The sequence below is a fragment of the Pristiophorus japonicus genome, chromosome 10, assembly GCF_044704955.1.
Source record: "Pristiophorus japonicus isolate sPriJap1 chromosome 10, sPriJap1.hap1, whole genome shotgun sequence".
Taxonomy (NCBI): Eukaryota; Metazoa; Chordata; class Chondrichthyes; family Pristiophoridae; genus Pristiophorus; species Pristiophorus japonicus.
In genome coordinates this window covers 154,042,118-154,059,874 of record NC_091986.1, presented here as the reverse complement: position 1 = coordinate 154,059,874, position 17,757 = coordinate 154,042,118, and positions in this window count along the sequence as shown.

Here is a 17,757-nt window from a genome sequence, read left to right as displayed (position 1 = left end):
GCTCTCTCGTCCCATGGTCTGGACGCATTCTCGTCCTGTGCTCTGGACGCACCTTCGTCCCGTGGTCTGGATGCCCTCTCACCGGGTCCGTGATGCCAACTGTCGTGATCTTCCTCCCCAGGTATTTTGCCTCTGGCATCGGGAAGATGCATTCGGATCGTTTCGGCCGGAGTCCCACTCCGCATGGTCGACCTGGAGCCTCTTCCATCATCGCGAAGAGGTTGTTGGCTTCGGGTGGTGGGTACCGCGCCTGTACCGCTGCTCGGTTGATCTTCACCTCCCTGTGGTGTGATGAGTGGTCTGTGTCTTGAGGATCTGCAAATGGATCTGCACTTCGATGCCTGGTTCAACTGAAGGTGGGGGTTTGCTCAGCCTTTGAGAAGGGGAGACCTCGTTTGCCGGAGAGGGTACGCAGGGGTCTTTTCAGTTCCATCGAATCTTCCCCATCCACCTCCTGCCAAGCAGCATTGGCCCATCACCTGAAACAATCCACAGTGGTAAATCGGGCACTGCTCCCTCATGGGATACTCTTATGTCCGCACTACCAATAATTGGCATCAGTTCTTTGGTGTCGATGCATAGCTTTGCCTGAATCGGGATCAGCTCGGGTCGCTGTGCTTCGTCGCTCCACAGCCTTGCGAATGCCTTCTGGCTCATAACTGATTGACTCACCTCCATGTCTAGTTCCATGGAGACTGGAGTGCCGTTAAGTTCAACTTTTAACATTATCGGAGGGCTTTTGGTGGTGAAGGTGTGTATCCCATATACTTCCTCTTCATCCTTTGCTTAAAGAACTTAAAGAAGGCTAACTTTGAAGGTATGAGGCGTGAATTGGCTGGGATGGATTGGCGAATGATACTGAAGGGGTTGACTGTGGATGGGCGATGGCAGACATTTAGAGACCGCATGGATGAACTACAACAATTGTACATTCCTGTCTGGCATAAAAATAAAAAAGGGAAGGTGGCTCAACCGTGGCTATCAAGGGAAATCAGGGATAGTATTAAAGCCAAGGAAGTGGCATACAAATTGGCCAGAAATAGCAGCGAACCTGGGGACTGGGAGAAATTTAGAACTCAGCAGAGGAGGACAAAGGGTTTGATTAGGGCAGGGAAAATGGAGTATGAGAAGAAGCTTGCAGGGAACATTAAGACGGATTGCAAAAGTTTCTATAGATATGTAAAGAGAAAAAGGTTAGTAAAGACAAACGTAGGTCCTCTGCAGTCAGAATCAGGGGAAGTCATAACGGGGAACAAAGAAATGGCGGACCAATTGAACAAGTACTTTGGTTCGGTATTCACGAAGGAGGACACGAACAACCTTCCGGTTATAAAAGGGGTCGGGGGGTCTAGTAAGGAGGAGGAACTGAGGGAAATCCTTATTAGCCGGGAAATTGTGTTGGGGAAATTGATGGGATTGAAGGCCGATAAATCCCCAGGGCCTGATGGACTGCATCCCAGAGTACTTAAGGAGGTGGCCTTGGAAATAGTGGATGCGTTGACAGTCATTTTCCAACATTCCATTGACTCTGGATCAGTTCCTATGGAGTGGAGGGTAGCCAATGTAACCCCACTTTTTAAAAAAGGAGGGAGAGAGAAAACAGGGAATTATAGACCGGTCAGCCTGACATCGGTAGTGGGTAAAATGATGGAATCAATTATTAAGGATGTCATAGCAGTGCATTTGGAAAGAGGTGACATGATAGGTCCAAGTCAGCATGGATTTGTGAAAGGGAAATCATGCTTGACAAATCTTCTGGAATTTTTTGAGGATGTTTCCAGTAGAGTGGATAAGGGAGAACCAGTTGATGTGGTATATTTGGACTTTCAGAAGGCGTTCGACAAGGTCCCACACAAGAGATTGATGTGCAAAGTTAGAGCACATGGGATTGGGGGTAGTGTACTGACATGGATTGAGAACTGGTTGTCAGACAGGAAGCAAAGAGTAGGAGTAAATGGGTACTTTTCAGAATGGCAGGCAGTGACTAGTGGGGTACCGCAAGGTTCTGTGCTGGGGCCCCAGCTGTTTACACTGTACATTAATGATTTAGATGAGGGGATTAAATGTAGTATCTCCAAATTTGCGGATGACACTAAGTTGGGTGGCAGTGTGAGCTGCGAGGAGGATGCTGTGAGGCTGCAGAGTGACTTGGATAGGTTAGGTGAGTGGGCAAATGCATGGCAGATGAAGTATAATGTGGATAAATGTGAGGTTATCCACTTTGGTGGTAAAAACAGAGAGACAGACTATTATCTGAATGGTGACAGATTAGGAAAAGGGGAGGTGCAACGAGACCTGGGTGTCATGGTACATCAGTCATTGAAGGTTGGCATGCAGGTGCAGCAGGCGGTTAAGAAAGCAAATGGCATGTTGGCCTTCATAGCAAGGGGATTTGAGTACAGGGGCAGGGAGGTGTTGCTACAGTTGTACAGGGCTTTGGTGAGGCCACACCTGGAGTATTGTGTACAGTTTTGGTCTCCTAACCTGAGGAAGGACATTCTTGCTATTGAGGGAGTGCAGCGAAGGTTCACCAGACTGATTCCCGGGATGGCGGGACTGACCTATCAAGAAAGACTGGATCAACTGGGCTTGTATTCACTGGAGTTCAGAAGAATGAGAGGGGACCTCATAGAAACATTTAAAATTCTGACGGGGTTAGACAGGTTAGATGCAGGAAGAATGTTCCCAATGTTGGGGAAGTCCAGAACCAGAGGTCACAGTCTAAGGATAAGGGGTAAGCCATTTAGGACCGAGATGCGGAGGAACTTCTTCACCCAGAGAGTGGTGAACCTGTGGAATTCTCTACCACAGAAAGTTGTTGAGGCCAATTCACTAAATATATTCAAAAAGGAGTTAGATGAGGTCCTTACTACTAGGGGGATCAAGGGGTATGGCGAGAAAGCAGGAATGGGGTACTGAAGTTGAATGTTCAGCCATGAACTCATTGAATGGCGGTGCAGGCTAGAAGGGCCGAATGGCCTACTCCTGCACCTATTTTCTATGTTTCTATGTTTCTATGTTTCTATGTTTCTATCCTCAGGTTCAGTTGCCTCTCCTACTTGTTCAGTGTGATCCTCGCTGGTTCAGTTGTCCTCTCCTGACTCTGCCACGTGGTGAGTCAGAGATCGTTTGCACATTCACTGGAGGTGCCCCATTGTTCCACTGCCCTTGCACACATAGGGCTTGAATCTACATTGATGAGCTCTATGGCTGCCCCCGCAGCGCCAATATGGTGCTAATGGATACGCATTCACGCCCCATGGCAGACTCTGAGTCACTCTAGGCCTAGGGCTGGCCTCTGCAATCGTGTGGGCCCTGCCCTGTGCCGTTCTGCCGGCTGCAAACATTATTTTGTGCACGGTGCTTGCCGGTGAGCTTCGATTCTGTGAAGATATCTGTTTCGTGTTATCGCTTGTGGATATGAAGGCTTGAGCTATCGTGATGGCCTTGCTCAGATCTAGGGATTCGGCAGACAGCAGTTTGCGAAGAATGACCTCGCGGCCAATTCCAAACACGAAAAAGTCCCGCAACATTTCCCCCAAGGATCCTGCAAATTCACACTGCCCCGCAAGGCGTCTTAGGTCAGTGACAAAACTCGCCACGTTCTGGCCCTTGGAGCGACGGTGCGTTTAAAGCGGGACCTGACCATCAGGATGCTCTCCTTTGGCTTGAGGTGTTCCTTAGCCAGCATACTCAGCTCTGCGTAAGATTTGTCCGTTAGTTTGACCGATGGCCAGCACATTTTTAAGGAGGCCATATACCGATGACCCACACACGGTGAGGAGAATCACGCTTGATCTCTGTTTCAGCCGTGTCCAATTCGTTGGCCACAAAGTACTGGTCGAGGCGCTTAACGAAGGCTTCCCAATCATCACCCTCAACAAATCTCTCAAGAATACCAACAGCAGCCATTACCGCGTGAAAGTTCTTGATCCGTTACTCACCGCCAATTTGTTATGTTCAGAATAAGTCCACAGGACTATATCACAAGCTCAAACTGTTGTGACCTTGGTCTCTTTATTCAGACTCCAGAGTGAGGAAGAGCATGGTGAATCACCTTTTATACCTTTTATATTTGCCTGCCCCAGGGTGCACAGGTGACCCTTAGGTCTCCCACAGGTGTGCCCCCTAGTGGCAATCTTACATTTTGGTAAGGTTTACATACAAACATAGCATTCTCCAATTAAATCATAACTTACTCTTCGATTTTTTTCTGCCAAAGTGCATAACCTTACACTTTCCAACATTATACTCCATCTGCCAAAGTTTTGGCCATTCATTTAGCCTGTCTATGTTCTTTTGCCGGTTTTTTTGTGTCCTCCTCACACATTGCTTTTCCTCCCAGCTTTGTATCGTCAGCAAACTTGGCTACGCTACACTCGGTCATTTCATCCAAGTCGTTAATATAGATTGTAAATAGTTGGGGTCCCAGCTACTGATTGCCAACCCGAGAATGACCTGCTGAGTATTTCCAGCATTTTCTGTTTTTATTTCAGATGTCCAGTATCCACAGTATTTTGCTTTTATATGATTAAAAGTATCTATTAGTAAGAAGCACACACAAGTGCACTCTGCTACCCTGCCTTTGTATTAACTGGTCAGGCTGTTTGTGGGACCTTGCTGAGGGTAAATTGGCTGCTGTGTCAGAGGTACTAGTGTGAAAGTTGGTGTCGTCAGAGCAGATGTGACAGAGACGGGGAAACTGGGAGAATGGAATGGAGTCCTTACAGGATGCAGGGTAGGAGGAAGTGTAGTCCAGGTAGCTGTAGGAATCAGTGGGTTATATGGATACTGGTCGAGGAATGGAAGGGAAGAGACGGAGATGGACCATGTGAAGGTGAGGGAAAGGTGGAAATTGGATGCAAAGTGAATGAAATTTTCAAGTTCAGGGCAAGAGCAGGAAACAGCACCGATACAGTCATCAATGTATCGGAAAAATAGGTGAGGGAGGGTACCCGAGTAGGACTGAAACAAAGAATGTTCCACAAAAAGGCAGGCATAGCTAGGACCCATGTAGGTTCCCATAGCAACATCTTAAATTTGGAGAAAGTGAGTGGAGTTAAAGGAGAAGTTGTTCAATGTGAGAACAGGCGGAGGAGGGCGGTGGATGGGGACTGGTTGGGCCTCTGCTCGAGGAAGAAGCGGAGCGCCCTCAGGTCATCCTGGCGGGGGATGGAAGTGTAGAGCGATCGGACGTCCATGGTGAAAAGGAGATGGTTGGGGCCAGGAAACTGGAAACTGTTAAAGTGACGGAGGGCGTCGGATGTAGATGGGAAGAGAGTGGACAAAGGGAGAAAAAAGAGTCGAGGTAGGAAGAAATAAGTTCTGTGGGGCAAGAACAGGCTGAAATGATGAGTCTACCGGGGCAGTCCTGTTTGTGGATCTTGGGAAGGAGGTAGAAGCGGGCTGTGCAGGGTTGGGGAACTATGAGATTGGTGGTTGTGGAGGGAAGAGGTGATGAGGTCAGTGACGGTCTGGGAAATGGCTTGATGTTCAGTAGTGGAGTCATGGGTCCGAGGGAGGTAGGAGAAGGTGTCGGAGAGTTGGCGATCAGCCTCTGCAAGGTAGAGGTCGGTTCGCCAAACAACAACAGCGCCACCCTTATCAGCAGGTTTAATTACAAGGTTGGGGTTGGATCTGTGCGAGCGAAGTGCTGCAAGTTCAGAGGGAGGTAGGTTGGAGTGAGTGAGAGGAGCAGAGAAATTGAGACAGCTGATGTCCCGTCGGCAGTTTGCAATAAAAAGATCTAGAGAGGGTAAGAGGCCAGAGGGAGGGGTCCAGGTAGAGTGAGAATTCTGAAAACGGGAGAAAGGATCAACTGTGCGGGGGAAAGAATCCTGGCCGAAGAAGTGGGCACGGAGGCGAAGGCGTCGGAAAAAGAGCTCAGCATCGTGCCGAGCTCGAAACTCATTGAGGTAGGGGTGTAAGGGGATGAAGCTCAGACCTTTGCTCAGGACTGCTTGTTCATGGTCAGAGAGAAGAAGTTCAAAGAGGATAATGAAAACCCGGCAGGAGGTGGCCTCCAGCAGTAACACTGGAGTCCCGGAGAGTGTGGCGTGAAGCCTTGCAGAATATGGCGCATCACAAGTACAAGCTCTGCTTCAGCTTGGGCAGGTGATGCAGTCCATAAACCTTCCCGCCATACTCTCTGCGTTCCCCAGTGTCACACCCAAACCCACACCACCTGTGGCTGTTGACGTCGATGAAGAGACTCGCCAGTCAGAAGCCGGGCCTTCCACACCATGAGCTGGTCCAGTGTGTCTCCAGGCGGTGTCTCCATTGTCTCTCCCCCCCCAACACAACAGCGTTCTGGCAACGTTGCTGCACGTCATCTTGGTACCACTTGGGTTAGGAGCAGCAAGCAAGGGAGGGGAATAAGGGTAAGTGGTGGGGGGGCGGAGGCGGTGGGGAAGCTGGTGGTAATAAATAGTGTGGCAGGGGTTGCTGCATTAAGTTGTTGATGCTGGATGCGATGTTTTATGTTGCATTATTATTGTGTTCTGGATTATGTTGTTGATAATGTTGTTGTTGTTGAATGATCACACTGTTGGATGCAGCTAATTTATGTTATGTTATTAAAGTTTCACAATTAATTTGCAAAGTTGACAAAATTTACAATGTTTAATACATTATTTTTTTCACCTTAACCATTCCTGTGTAGTGTCTCATTTGCAGAATACAAGGGGGAATAGTCAACATGGTGGGATAGAGTGGCCAGTCAATGATAAAACTTGCCGTTCACTCTTCAAGCAAAGTGTTCAATTATGAACTGTCGACGTAAGGCTTTTGCAGCGATGAAATTTCCACGATGCCTTCCCTGTGGTTGTGGTGGGGGTTGTGGTGGTGGCATGGGTTCCTCGCCAGGCTCCTTTTCCTCGTCTTCCTCCTCCTCCTTCTCCTCCTCCCCCCCTCCTCTCTCCTGAGGTGGTCCTGCTATCCCCATTGCCAATTCCTGTGCCCTCATGATGGCTAGTTTGTGTAGCATGCAGCACACCACAATGAACTCAGAGACCTACTGAGGGGGGTATTGTAGGCAGCCTCCAGAGTGGTCCAGGCATTGGAAGCACTGCTTGAGCACTCCAATTGTCTGTTCGACGATGTTGCGTGTGGCTGCATGGCTCCCATTGTAGCGATGCTCGGCTTTTGTCTGAGGGTTCCGGAGGGGGGTAATGAGCCAGGTGGTGAGGCTGTAACCTTTGTCCCCGAGCATCCAGCTCTAGCCTTGTGGTTGATGCTGGAACATGCGTGAGACACTGCGTTCACGCAAGATGAAAGCATCATAGATGCTCCTTGGATATTGGATATTGACTGCCATGATGTGTAGAGTATGGTCGCAGATGATCTGTATGTTCATGGAGTGGATCCCTTTCGGTTTCAGTAAACCTCTGGATTCTCTAAAGATGCTCGCAGGGCAATGTACATACAGTCAAGAGCACCCTGAACCTTGGAGAAGCCAGCAAATCATCCAAAACCTACAGCCCTCTCATTTTGGGTCTCCTTGGGCAATGGGAAGTTTATGAAGTCTATCCTGCGTGCATACAGTGCAGTAGTCACCTGGTGAATGCAGCAATGTATAGCATGCTGCAAGATGGAGCAAATGTCCCCTGCTGATGCCTGAAAGGAGCCGGAGGCATAGAAGGCAAGTGCCACAGTCACCTTCACCTCGACGGGCAGTGCAGTCCTGTTGCCGCTGGTAGGCTGTTGGTCTGCCTGTATAAGCTGGCATATCTCTGTGACCACCTCTTTTTGGAAGCGCAGCCTTCTAATGCACTGTGGCTCAGAGAGCTGCAGATATGAGTGATGTTCCCTGTAACGTCGTGGGGGGTAAGTCCTCCTCCCCATACATCTGCGACCTCTTTGATTACATTGAAAATGATCATCAATAAGCCTTCCAGCTCGACGCCATATGAATATAGCAGCCAGGATTACTGGCTCCCGAGATAGCATCTTTTAAAATGTCCTTAAATATCGTTTAAAACAAATTAGAAACTCACATAAACTTCACAATAAAAAGTATGCAGTAAGCAGCGTTCTTCTCCCAATGCTTTTAATCACTCACAACTGTGACTTTCTCCTTCATTTTCAAGATGGCGCCATTATCACCTGGTACGTCCTGGGTCCGACTGTTTTTTCTTGGCGGGTTCCCGGGCGGATGCTAAATCAGGCGAAATGCTCGAAGATTCTCCCTGGGTTCTAGCGCAGCGATGCACGACGTTTTACATCATCCAAACAGCGGCGGGGTGCTAAGTTTTAGTGCCGCTGCAAAAACATTGGTGAAAATTCCACCCGGGCGCAAAATCTTGTGCGCTCGTTTCATGCCCAAAATAATCATTTTTGTGCCCCGCCGAGGTGCTAAATGGGGCGCAAATCAGCCAAAAATCCAGCCCATAAAAGCTTTAAAGAATGTGTCACAAATAACATTTCTATTATTTAATCTTAAATTCACAGAAAAAGTGTAAATTGAATCTATTATTTGTACTCATTAAAGTTTAGGTACATTTGCCAAGATGATAATGTTATTCCATAAAGAAGTAGTTTACGATTAAAGTACTTTGATATTAAAAATGTGAAAAAATATCTTCTCAGATTTCACTTCACACATTTACTAAATGTAATGAAAGATGGTATTCTGGTGGTTGTGGTCCACAATGTGACTGAATTGTATATTTTGTGAGAAAGTAAATCATGAAACTTGGCACAAATATATTTTGTGAGGTATTAAATGCTTTCTGATATGAGGACACCATAAAAATGTTGTTATGTATGTAAACATTGTAACTGTGTAAGACTTGCCAGCAGAGGGCGCAACTGTTGGAGGTCCAAGGGTCACCTGGACACCTCGTGCAAGGGAGTATAAAAAGTTGTCTGCCATGCTGCTTTGGCACTCTGGAGTTGTATTAAAGAGACTAAGGTCACATCAGTTTTAGCTCACAGTACTCAGTCTTGTGGAGTTCTTCCATACTTAACAATTGACGACAAGTAACAGATTACAAACTTTCACGCGGTCATGACTGCCATTGGTATTTTAGAGAGATTTGTACAGGGTGATGATTGGGAAGCCTTCGATGAACGTCTCGACCAGTACTTCGTGGCCAACGAGCTGGATGGGGACGATAAAGCGATCAAGCGCAGGGCGATTCTCCTCACCGTGTGTGGATCCACAATATACGGTCTCATCAAGAATCTGCTAGCACCGGAGAATCCAATGGAGAAGACATATACAGAGTTGTGTACGCTGGTTTGGAACCATCTCAAGCCGAAGGAGAGCGTCTTAATGGCCAGGTATCGCTTCTACATGCACCACCACTCCGAGGGCCAGGACGTGGCGAGTTATGTCGCCAACCTGAGACGCCTTGCGGGAACTTGTGAATTTGCTGGATTTTTGGGGGAAATGCTACGGGACCTTTTTGTGCTTGGCATTGGCCACGAGGTCATTCTTCGCAAACTGCTGTCCGCCGAATCCCTAGACCTGAGCAAGGCCATCACGATAGCCCAGGCATTCATATCCACGAGCGATAATACCAAACAGATATCTTCCCAGTGTCGAAGCTCACCGGCAAGTACTGTGCATAAAATAATGTCACTAGCAGGCAGAACTGCACATAGCAGGGCCTTCACGTCTGCAGCTGCAAGACCTAGGATGACTCAGAGTCCACCATCGGGCGTGAATGCGAATCCATTAGCACCATGTTGGTGCTGCAGGGGTAATCATCGAGCCCATCAATGTCGATTCAAGCACTACGTGTGCAAAGGCTGCGAAACAATGGGGCACCTCCAGCGAATGTGCAAGAGTGCTGCGACTCACCATGTGGCAGTCGGCAGAGAAGGTACACACCTTCACCACCAAGAGCCCTCCCATTATGCTGAAAGTCAAATTGAACGGTATTCCGGTATCAATGGAGTTGGATACGGGGGCGAGTCAGTCAATTATAGCCAGAAGGCTTTTGAAAAACTGTGGGGCAAGAAGGTAGAAAGGCCCAAACTGAGCCCGATTCAGACAAAGCTGCGCATCTACACCAAAGAGCTCATACCAGTCATTGGTAGTGCATCAGTTAAGGTATCGTACGATGGAGCTGTGCATGATTTATCACTGTGGATTGAACGAGGCGATGGCCCAATGCTACTCGGCTTGGTGGTGAAGGTGTGTACCCTATACACTTCTTCCTTGGGTTGAGTTGCCTCTCTTGTTTATTCTGCGTGATTCGCGCCGGATCGATCATCCTCTGCCGACTGCCACGTGGTGAGTCGCAGTACTCTTGCACATTCGCTGGAGGTGCCCCATTGTTTCGCAGCCTTTGCACACGTAGTGCTTGAATCGACATTGATGGGCTCGATGATTATCCCTGCAACGCCAACATGGTGCTAATGGATGGCAGAAGCTGGCTGGGAAAGATTCGATGGAACTGGGACGACATCAAAGCACTATCTTCAATGGATGATGCCTCATGCGCCCAAGTGCTGAGCAAGTTTCCGTCGCTATTTGAACCAGTCATCGGCAACTTCACAGGCGCCAAGGTGCAGATCCATCTAGTCCCCAATGCAAGGCCCGTTCATCACAAGGCTCGAGCGATTCTATATATAATGAGGGAGAAAGTCGAGATCGAACTGGACAGACTTCAACGAGAGGGAATCATATCGCCAGACGAGTTCAATGAGTGGGCCAGTCCGATTGTTCCGGTGTTGAAAAGCGCAGGCATGGTCAGAATCTGCGGAGACTACAAGGTAATGATCAACAGAGTCTCGTTACAGGACCAGTACCCGCTACCCAAGGTGGATAACCTGTTCGCAACGTTAGCAGGGGGGAAGTCGTTCACCAAGTTGGACCTAACCTCCGCCTACATGACACAGGAGCTGGCTGAATCTTCGAAAAGATTGGCGAACATGCACAAAGGACTGTTTATATACCACAGGTGCCCTTTTGGGATTCGCTTGGCTGCTGCCATCTTCCAGAGGAACATGGAGAGTCTGCTGAAATCGGATCCACGCACCGTTGTGTTTCAAGACGACATTCTGATCACCGGTCGTGACACCACCGAACACCTGCACAACCTGGAAGAGGCTCTAAGTCAACTAGACAGAGTGGGACTCAGGCTGAAATGCTCCAAGTGTGTTTTCCTGGTGTCAGAGGTCAAATTTTTGGGGAGAAAGTTTGCGGCAGACAGCATCAGACCCACGGACTCAAAGACAGAGGCCATCAAGAATGCACCCAGACCACAGAATGTGACGGAGCTGTGTTCGTTCCTGGGACTCCTCAACTATTTTGGTAACTTTCTATCCGGGTTAAGCACTTTGTTGGAACCGTTGCACATGTTGCTACGTAAGGGTGATGACTGGGTTTGGGGTAAATCTCGAGAGACAGCCTTTGAGAAGGCCAGAAACCTACTTTGTTCTAATAAGTTACTTGTACTGTATGACCTGTGTAAATGATTAGTGTTAGTTTGTGATTCATTCTCGTACGGGGCTGGCTGCGTGTTACAGCAAACCAATGTATCGGGCAAACTTCAACCGGTAGCATACGCGTCTAGAAGTCTGTCTAAGGCTGAAAGAGCCTACAGTATGGTCGAGAAAGAGGTGATAGCATGTGTATATGGGGTTAAGAAAATTCATCAATACCTATTTGGACTTCGGTTTGAGCTTGAATCTGACCACAAACTGCTCATTTCGCTGTTTTCAGAAAGCAAAAGTATAAACACCAATGCTTCATGCCGCATCCAAGGATGGGCACTAACATTGTTCGCCTATGACTATGATATCCGCCACAGACCAGGCACGGTGAACTGTGCTGATGCCCTCAGTCGGCTACCATTGCCCACCACCAGGGTGGAAATGCGCAGCCCGCAGACTTGCTTCTGGTCATGGATGCTTTTGAGAGCGAGGGGTCACCTGTCACTGCTCGCCAGATCAGGACCTGGACCAGCCAGGATCCTGTGCTATCACTAGTAAAAAGTTGCGTCCTCAATGGGAGCTGGTCGGTCGTTCCCGGGGAAATGCAAGAGGAAATTAAGCCATTTCACCGACGTAGAGATGAAATGTCCATCCAGTCGGATTGTCTCTTATGGGGTAATGGCGTGGTTTTGCCAATAAAAAGGCAGGGAAACGTTTATATGTGACCTACACAATACTCACCCAGGCATAGTCATGATGAAGTCTATAGCCAGGTCGCATGTTTGGTGGCCCGACATTGACTCGAACTTAGAGTCATGCGTACACCAGTGCAACACATGCTCACAATTGAGCAATGCACCATGGGAGGCTCCATTGAGTCTGTGGTCATGGCCCTCCAAACCATGGTCCAGGATCCATGTAGAATTTGCTGACCCCTTTCTCAGAAAGATGTTATTAGTTGTAGTGGACGCTTACTCTAAATGGATTGAATGCATAATCATGTCATCCAGCATATCCACTGCCACCATTGAAAGCCTCCGGGCTATGTTCGCCACCCATGGCTTGCCCGACGTCCTTGTCAGTGACAATGGACTGTGTTTCACCAGCTCGGAATTCAACGAGTTTATGACCCACAATGGCATCAAGCATGTCAGGTCTGCCCCGCTTAAGCCCACATCCAATCGTCAGGTGGAATGGGCAGTTCAAACCATCGAGCAGAGCTTGAAACATGTGACGGAAGGCTCCTTGCAGACCCGTTTATCTCGGGTTCTGCTCAGCTACCGGACGCGACCCCACTTGCTTACCGGGGTTCCCCTGGCAGAATTGTTAATGAAGAGAGCACTCAAAACCAGGCTCTCCCTTGTCCACCCGGATCTAAATGATCATGTGGAAACCCGGCGTCACCGGCAAAACATGTACCACGATCGCGCGGCTGTATCGCGTGACATTGATGTTAACGACCCTGTGTTTGTCCTGAATTACGGTCATGGTCCTAAATGGGTCGCTGGCACTGTCTTGGCCAAGGAGGGGAATAGAGTGTTTATAGTCAAACTATTGAATGGACAAATGTGCAGAAAGCATTTGGATCAGACTAAACTGCGATTCACCAACAACCAGGAACAACCTGAAGAGGACATCACCATCATCGATCCACCAACACACACCCAACCAGCAATCGACCTCGCTGTTAATCAAGAGGATGAACCCACCATTCCCAACAGTCCTGTCAGACCAGCCGCGCCGCAGTGCAGCAATGGTCCGACCAACTCACCCATGCCAGAGTTTGAACTCAGATGATCAACCAGGGAGCATAGGGTCCTGGATCGTCTCAACTTGTAAATAATTTATATCAAAGACTTTTGGGGGGAGTGATGTTATGTATGTAAACATTGTAACTGTATAAGACTTGACACCAGAGGACCCAACTGTTGGAGGTCCAAGGGTCACCTGGGCACCTCGTGCAAGGGAGTATAAAAGGTTGTCTGCCATGCTGCTTAGGCACTCTGGAGTTGTATTAAAGAGACTAAGGTCACATCAGTTTTAGCTCACAGTACTCAGTCTTGTGGAGTTCTTTCATACTTAACAAATGCCACCTGTTGGTTGGAAGTAATCCACTAGTGGATAAATTGTACTTACTTACATCAAGTAACTGTACTTCAAAATAATTTGTTGTAGTGTTTCGAGACACTTCTGAGACATGATGTTATATATATTAAAAAGGCTCATCATTCTTTCCACATGTGTATACTTAATTGCATATAAATCTGGAAATAATGTTAATAAAAGTAAAAACTGACGAAACTTGCAATTTTATATATAAGTTTAAGATTTAAAGGAGGGGAAAGGGAATCATACCATTTGGGGATGAGCACAAAAGAAATACACATTGTAATGATAAAACTGTTTTAATTGGGCTTTGTGTTTATCAACACAGAGGGTAAATTACAAAAACTTCACAGTGACACTGATGCCCCTTTAAATATATAGATGGAGCATTCTTGTCATATTTGCACAAAAGTCTAATGATTTTTGTCATGTATGTAACCTTTATGTAACAACACTGCAATACTGTATATACGTAAGAAATGCACACCTTGACCACAGGGGGTGAACTTGTGGGAGACACTCCTCACCTGGTCATCCAGGTATATAAAGGGAGGTCCCATGCAGGGTCATCATTTCTTGGTCCTGTGAATAAAGGTTCAGGTCATGGAGTGACCTTGTCCATAGAATGTGCTTTGTGTGGATTTGTGGTATTGTGTAAGGACTTTACATTGGCGATGAGAAACGGGAATCAATGACCCACGAGAATGGCCACTGGCAGCACAAATGAACGGTACTGTGTCGGTGAGGACTGGGACGATTTCATTGAGAGACTCCAGCAGAATTTTGTCACGAAGGACTGGCTGGGAGATGCAGCAGCCGACAAGCGAAGGGCTCATCTGCTGACCAGCTGTGGACTTAAGACTTACGCGCTCATGAAAGACCTGCTAGCACCCGAGAAGCCGGCAGATAAAACCTTTGAAGAGCTCAGCAAACTAAGCGGTGAGCACCTCAAACCGGCGAGCAGCGTACACATGGCCCGACACAGATTCTATACCCACCGATGTCAGGAAGGACAGAGCATACCGGATTTCGTTGCAGACCTCCGGCGCTTGGCCAGCCTCTGTAAGTTCACAGACGCCTGCAGGGGGGAGATGCTAAGGGATTTCTTTATTGAGGGCATCGGTCATGCTGGGATTTTCAGAAAGCTAATTTATACAAAGGATTTGACCTTGGAAGCGGCGGTGTTGATGGCTCAGACTTTTATGGCGGGGGAGGAGGAAACCAAGATAATACACGTGCGCAATTCTGCCTCCAACGTGGCGATGGATCAGGGAGTCAATAGCATAAATGCGACGCAGAGCCCCGCAGGCAGGCAAGGGCAGTTCAACACACCCCAGGCAGCAATAGACCCAAGAGTAAGTCTCCAACAGAGACAATGGCAGGCTGAACGGACATTTAGGCCGCCCCAGTGGACAATGCGGCCCGGGATGGGGCCATTGACACCCACTAACAGGGTGCTCAAGAGCAGTCAAAGGGACAATCAGCGAGGAATGCCTTGTAACAGCTCTTTTGTTCACAACAATGGGAATCTCAGTTCATGCTGGAGGTGTGGGCAGACATGCTGCCAGGACTTGCAGGTTTCAACAGTTCGTCTGCAGAAATTGTAACCTCAATGGACATTTAGCCAGAATGTGCAGAAAGCCTGTAACCAGGCTAATATCCGAGGCGGATGAACCAGATGAGGGGTCTGTGAGGCAGGATGACACTTGGGGCAAATCAATGGACGCTGAAGTTCAGCGGGTTCATGTGGCAAACATTCACAGCTCATATACCAAAACGCCACCTATGATGATTAAAGTCCTATTAAATGGCATCCCTGTACGCGTGAAGCTGGACACGGGGGCCAGCCAGTCACTCATGAGTGTTCAACAATTCGAAAAGCATTGGCCACTCAAAGCCAACAGACCCAAACTAGAACGCATTGAGACGCAATTACGGACGTACACCAAATAAATCATTCCAGTGCTAGGCAGTACAATGTTGGCGGTCACACACAATGGATCGGTGAACCGGCTGCCGCTCTGGATTGTCCCGGGCAATGGTCCCGCACTGTTGGGGAGGAGTTGGTTAGCTGAGATGAACTGGAAATGGGGGGATGTGCATGCTATGTCATCTGTGGAGCGAAGTTCATGCTCACAGGTCCTACAGCAATTTGAATCACTATTTCAACCTGGCGTTGGGACGTTCAAACGGACACCCCGGACGCCAGACCAGTGCACCACAAAGCCAGAGCTGTGCCGTATGTGATGCGGGAGAAAATTGAGAGCGAGTTGGACCGGTTGCTGAGAGAGGGCATCATCTCGCCCGTTGAAATCAGCGACTGGGTGAGCCCCATCGTTCTCATCCTAAAAGCGGATGGCTCGGTCAGGATCTGTGACGACTACAAGGCCACTATCAACCGGGTGTCCCTACAAGACCAATACCCGCTCCCGAGAGCAGTGGACCTTTTTGCCACGCTGGCAGGCGGCAAGCTGTTCGCCAAGTTGGACCTCACTTCAGCCTACATGACCCAGGAACTGGCCGACGAATCCAAACTACTGACCACCATCACCACGCACAAGGGACTGTTTGTTTACAAAGATGTCCATTTGGCATTCGATCAGCGGCCGCGATTTTTCAAAGAAACATGGAAAGCCTGCTCAAATCCATTCCTGGAACAATCATATTTCAGGATGACATCCTCATCACGGAGACACCGAGGAACACCTCCGCAACATGGAGGAGGTGCTACGCCAACTGGACCAAGTAGGCCTGCGACTCAAGAAGTCTAAGTGTGTGTTTTTGGCTCCCGAGGTCGAGTTTCTGGGCAGGAGGGTTGCTGCAGACGGGATTCAGCCTACCGAATCCAAAACAGAAGCGATTCGGCGAGCGTCCAGGCCCTGCAACACATCTGAGTTGCGTTCATTTCTGGTACTCTTGAACTATTTCTGGAACTTTCTGCCGAACTTAAGCACATTGTTGGAGCTGCTACATGTGCTCCTGCGTAAGGGTTGCGATTGGTTTTAGGGCGACTGTCAGGAACGAGCTTTAAATCGGGCACGGAACTTACTTTGTTCAAATAAGTTGTTGACCCTGTACAACCCCCGTAAGAAATTGGTTCTGCCATGTGATGCAAATTCATATGGGGTTGGGTGCGTTTTGCAGCAGGGTAACGCTGAGGACCAACCACAACCTGTGGCTTATGCCTCCAGGTCGCTCTCTCAAGCTGAACGGGGATATGGGATGGTTGAGAAGGAAGCACTCGCATGTGTCTATGGGGTGAAAAAGATGCATCAGTACCTTTTTGGCAGGAGGTTCGAATTAGAAACGGACCACAAGCCATTAACATCCCTGCTGTCAGACAGCAAGGCTGTCAATGCCAATGCGTCAGCTCGCATACAGCGATGGGCTCTCACGCTCGCTGCGTATGACTACACCATCCGGTACTGGCCCGGCACCGAAAACTGCGTTGACGCGCTCAGCAGACTTCCACTGGCCACCACTGAGGGGGCAGTGGAGCAAAGCGCTGAGATGGTCATGGCTGTCGATGCCTTTGAAAACGCAGGCTCCCCCATCACAGCCCGCCAGATCAAAATCTGGACCAACTGAGATCCCCTCCTATCCTTGATTAAGAAATGTGTCCTGACTGGGGATTGGGCGCCCGCACACAGAGCATGCCCTGACGAGGTCAGACCGTTTCACAGACGGATGGATGAACTCTCCAGCCAAGCCGACTGCCTACTATGGGGCAGCTGGGTAGTCATGCCCCAGAGGGACAGGGAAGCATTCATCAGGGAACTCCACAGCGAGCACCCAGGCATCGTGATGATGAAGGCCATCACATGTGTGGTGGCCGGGAATTGATTCAGACCTAGAACACCGTGTTCGCAGGTGCACAACGTGTGCCCAGCTAGGCAATGCCCTCAGGGAGGCCCCGCTCAGCCGTGGCCCTGGCCCACCAGGCCATGGTCACATATTCACGTAGACTACGCAGACCCGTTCATGGGAAAAATGTTTCACATTGTGGTTGATGCGTACTCGAAATGGATCGAGTGCATCATTTTGAATTTGTGCACGACATCCACCACCGTGGAGAGTCTGCGCGCAGTCTTTGTGACCCACGGCTTGCCGGACATCCTTGTTAGCGATAATGGCCCATGTTTCACAAGCTACGAATTCCGGGAGTTCATGTCGGTAATGGCATTAACCATGTCAGGACTGCACCTTTCAAGCCGGCCTCCAATGGCCAGGCGGAATGTGCGGTCCAACTCATAAAACAAGGCTTGT